Source organism: Aythya ferina (assembly GCF_964211825.1).
Source record: "Aythya ferina genome assembly, contig: HAP1_SCAFFOLD_165, whole genome shotgun sequence".
Lineage (NCBI taxonomy): Eukaryota > Metazoa > Chordata > Aves > Anseriformes > Anatidae > Aythya > Aythya ferina.
Genome location: NW_028181363.1, coordinates 18,321 through 22,994, shown reverse-complemented (window position 1 = coordinate 22,994; position 4,674 = coordinate 18,321). Strand labels below are relative to the sequence as shown.

General features: G+C 49.4%; 1 long non-coding RNA gene across 1 annotated transcript; it reads left to right on the top strand.

Moving 5' to 3' along the window:
* Nucleotides 1-2,550: 2,550 nt before the first annotated feature.
* On the top strand, nt 2,551-3,884 carry LOC311428855. The gene is made up of 3 exons (XR_014687923.1): nt 2,551-2,855; nt 2,946-3,082; nt 3,744-3,884. It is a non-coding gene; the product is annotated as an uncharacterized lncRNA (long non-coding RNA).
* Nucleotides 3,885-4,674: the final 790 nt, after the last annotated feature.

Sequence of the window (4,674 nt, the reverse complement as noted above, 5' to 3'; positions counted from 1 at the left end):
GGGTAGCCATGGAAACCATGGGGTTGTGTTGCCATGGCAACCACAAGTTTGTGTTGCCATGGCAACCATGGGGTTGTGTTGCCATGGTAACCATGGGGTTTTGTTGCCATGCTAACCATGTTGTTCTGTTGCCATGGCAACCATGGGGTGGTTTTGCCACGGTAACCATGGGGTTGTGTTGCCATAGCAACCATGGGGGTTTGTTGCCATGGCAACCATAGGGTTGTGTTCCCATGGTAACCACGGGGGTGTGTTGCCATGCCAACCATGGCGTTGTGTTTCCATAGTAACCATGGGGTTTTGTTGCCATGGCAACCATGGGGTTGTGTTGCCCTGGTGACCACTGGGGTGTGTTGCCATGGCAACCATGGCGTTGTGTTTCCATGGTAACCATGGGGTTGTGTTGCCATGGTAAACATGGGGTTGGGTTTCCATGGCAACCATGGGGTTTTATTGACATGGCAACCATGGGGTTGTCTTGCCGTGGTAACCATGCGTTTGGGATGCCATGGTATCCATGGGGTTCGGTTGCCATGGTAACCATTTGGTTGTCTTGCTTTCGCAATCATTGGGTAGGGTTGCCATGCTAACCATCGGGTGGTGTTGCCATGGCAACCATGGTTTATGTTGCCATGGTAACAATGGCGTTGGGTTGCCATGGTAACCATGGGGTTGTGTTGCCATGGTAACCATAAGGTTGTGTTGCCATGGCAGCCATGGGGTTGGGTTGCCATGGCAACCATCAAGTGCTGTTGCCATGGCAACCATGGGGTTATATTGCCATGGTAACCATGGTGTTGTGTTGGCATGGTAACCATGGGGTTGTGTTACCATGGCAACCATGGGGTTTTGTTGCCATGGTAACCATGGGGTTGTGTTGCCATGCTAACCATAGCAGAAAGGGTAAGGTTTACGATAAGGGTAAGTGTTAGGATAACAGTAAGGTTAGGGTTAGGTTAAGGGTAAGGGTAAGGGCAATTGTACGAGTAATTGCTAGGGTAAGTGTAAGCGTAAGTGAACATGTACGTGTTGTTGTATGGCTTATGGTAAGGGTAAGGTTAAGGGTAAGGTTTATGGTTAGGGTTAATTTTAGGGTTAGGGTAAGGGAAACGTAAGCGAAAGTATTAGGTTAAGGTTAGGGGTAAGGTAAAGAGGAAGTGTAAGTTTTAGGGTAAGTGCTAGGGTTAATGTAAGGGTCAGGGTAAGGGTTGGGGTAAGGTTTAGGGTAAGGGTTAGCTTCAGGATAAGGGTTAGGGTAAGGGTAAGGTTAATGGTAAACGTAAGTGTAAAGGTAAGGGTTAGGGCAAGGGTAAGAATAAGGGTATGGGTAATAGTAAGGGTGAGGGTTAGGCTAAGGGTAAGTGTAAGGTTTAGATTTAGGCTAAGGGTAAGTGTAGCAGAAAGGTCGAGGTTTACGGTAAGGGTAAGTGTTAGGATAAGGGTAAGGTTTAGGGTTACGTTAAGGGTTAGGTTAAGGGTAAGGGTAAGGGTAAGGGTACATGTAGAAATATGTGTTAGGGTATGGGTTATGATAAGGGTAATGGTAAGGGTTAGGGTAAATGTAAGGGTAAGGGTATGCGTAAGGGTACGGGTCATTGTAAGGGTTAGAGTAAGGGTTAGGGTAAGGGTAAGTGTTAGGGTTAATTTTAGGGTTAGGGTGAGGGAAACGTAAGGGCAAGTATTAGGTTATGGTTAAGGGTAAGGTTAAGGTTAGGAGTAAGTGTAAGTTTTAGGGTAGGGGTTCGGGTTAATGTAAGGATCAGGGTAAGGGTTCAGGTACGGTTTAGGGTTAGGGTTAGGTTAAGGGTAAGGGTTAGGGTAAGGGTAAGGGTAAGGGTATGGATAAGGATAGGAGTAAGTGATAGGGTAAGGGTAAGTGCTAGGGTAAGGGTAATGTTAAAGGTAACAGTAAGTGTAAGGATAAGGGTTAGGGTAAGGGTAAGAGTAAGGGTATTGGTAATGATAAGGGTGAGGGTTGCAGTAAGGGTAAGTGTAAGGTTTAGATTTAGGAAAAGTGTAAGTGTAGCAGAAAGGTTAAGGGTTAGGGTAAGGGTAAGTGTTAGGATAAGGGTAAGGTTAAGGGTAAGGGTAACGGTCAGGCAAAGTGTCAGAGTAAGGGTAAGGGTTAGGGTAAGTTTAAGGGTACGGGTCAGGTGTAATGGTAAGTGTAAGGGTAAGGGTCATGGTAAGGGTTAGAGTAAGGGTTTCAGTAAGAGTAAGGGTTAGGATAAGTGTAAGGGTGAAAGCGAGGATTAGGGCAAGAGTAAGTGTAAGGGTAATAGAAAGGGTTAGGGTAAGTATAAGGGTAAGGGAAAGTGTTAGGATATGTTTTAGGGGAAGTGGAAGGGTAAGGGTTAGGTTAAGTGTAAGGGGAAGGGGAAGGTAAGGGGAAGGGTTGGAGTAAGGTATAGGGTAAGGGTAAGGTTATGGTTAAAGGAAAGAGTAAGGGTAAGGAAAAAGTAAAGGTAAGGATTTGGGTAATGGTAAGGGTGAGAAGGGTTAGGGTAAGGGTTACGGTAAGGGTTAGGTAACGCAGTGTACAACCTGGGACGTCACACGCAGAACTGCCTCTGGCAAGGTGAGTGAGGAACAGATGTAGCAGTTGTTGTGTTGTAGGTCTCACTGTTCCTCTAAGCATCCCCTCTTTGTCTTTTAGAGGTGTTGTAGCTGTTTGAAGAGGGTAGATTGAAGCATCTGCCTCGGGGGCTGGTAAGCGGCAGAGGTAAGGGAGCAGATGAGAGTAACTTACCTAGTTGTGCTGTGTCTTTGGATGCTGCATAGGCCTATGCGTTTCTTTTTCTTTCACAGGTGTCTCGCACAGGCTCAAAGGAGCAAACTGCACTCTGAAGAGCTGTGTAAGAAGAGGGGCTGGTCATGAGCTGGGTTGGAGCAGAACGACCAAGTAGCACAAGGTGACTATGAAAGGTGTCCGTCTTGCTTTGCAGGTGCCGTGGCAGGCTCTCCACAGAAGTGGATAAGGATATGAGATAAGGCCAGAGAGCGACAAGGAGCGGCACGTGCAGGGATGGTTTTGAAGCGCTGCGGTGGCTTACTCTTCTGTTCAACAGGTGCCACAGGCAAGGTGGGTTGTAACATCAGTCGTTATATTTGCATGAAAGCAGTTCACTTGAATGCCACAGTGCATCTGAGTAGGGTGTTCTAGCAGAAAAAGCTTGTCTGGCACAGCGGTGCCTGATGGCAGGTGAAGAGGTGCCTGAAGCCCCATCCTATCTAGCCTGCACACAATTATCTGAGAATGAAAGCTGCTTTCCAGTAATTCAGAAAGCCAAGTTACGTCTCAGCCTTGAGCATCTCGGGCTTTTGGGCCTGTCTGTAACATTTGGCACCAGCACTAATACTTTTTTTGGCATATGTTTAGCGTTTGGGGCCTGTGTCTGGGATTTGGGCCCTGTCTCGAACCACTGGGGCTTTGTCCTGGGTTTTGGAGCCTGCCTCTAGAGTTCAGGGCCTGTGATTAGGCTTTTGGGGTCTGTGTCTGGGGGCCGGTATCTGGGGGCAAGGGGGGAGCTGCTTGTAGACCCTTGGGGCTGTAATACACAATAAATGTTTGTTCATTGCCTTTTGTATTATAAAACAAGGAGTTCCGTTTGAGGAGCAGGAGTTGCAAAAGCTTCCTGCTGAAGTAAGGAGATGTATAATACTTGGCTAGACACTATGAAAATTCTTTTGCTTAATGTAACAAAAAAGAGAACCCCCTCCCCTTCTCTTCTTCTGCATCTCAGTTGCCTCTTTTGTTCAAAGACACTGCTGCAAAGCTCATGTAACCATCTCCTGATAAGTTGCTAAACTAGTGTATCAACATCCTGCCTTCCTGTCTCACGCTGGGCCAACATGACCAAATAAAAAAAGAAGTTGAACCACAACGCTGAGGAAGACTACGGCCTTCATCTTCACGACCACCAGAGGGACAGAGACGACTCCCTAGCAACAGTGTGCTGCTTGTACACTGTTGGAGCCTGGGTTGGGGGGGAGGTTTGGAGCTGCTTCTAGACCTTTGGGGCTGGCATCGGAGGTAGGGGGTTGGGTGCAGGTTGTATACTGTAGGGGCCTGTGTTTGGGGGGGGGTTGAGGCCTGCGTCTGGGGGAGGGGTGGGAGCTGCTTGTACACGTTTGGGGCCTGCATCTGGGGGTGGCTGGGAGCTGCTTGTACACTGTAGGAGCTTGTGTTTGGGGGGGCTTGGGGGCTTCCCTCGGGGGGGGAGGGTTGGGAGCTGCTTCTGTAAGGTAGGGGGCCTGCCTTGCAGGGGTTGAGAACTGCTTGTAGAATTTGGGGCCCTGTGTCTGGGGGGGTGGGGCCTGTGTCTCAGCGGCATTAGGAACTGGTTGTACACCTTTGTGGCCTGTGTTTGGGGGGTGTGGGTGCCTGTGCCTGGGGGAGTTGGGAGGTGCTTGTACACTCTAGGGGCCTCCATTTGGGGGTCTTTGGGGCCTCCCTTTGAGGGGGAGGGAGTTGGGAGTTGGGAGTTGGTTGTACACCTCTGCATCCCATGTCTTGGAGGGGGCGGGGGGTTGGGACCTGTCGCTGAAGGGGCGGGTTGTGAGCTGCTTGTACACCTTTGGGACCTGTGTCTGGGGGGGGGGCTGGGTCTGGGGCCAGTGTCTGGGTGGAGTCCAGTTCTTGGGAGGGGGTGGTGGGGTAGGAGCTGCTTGTGG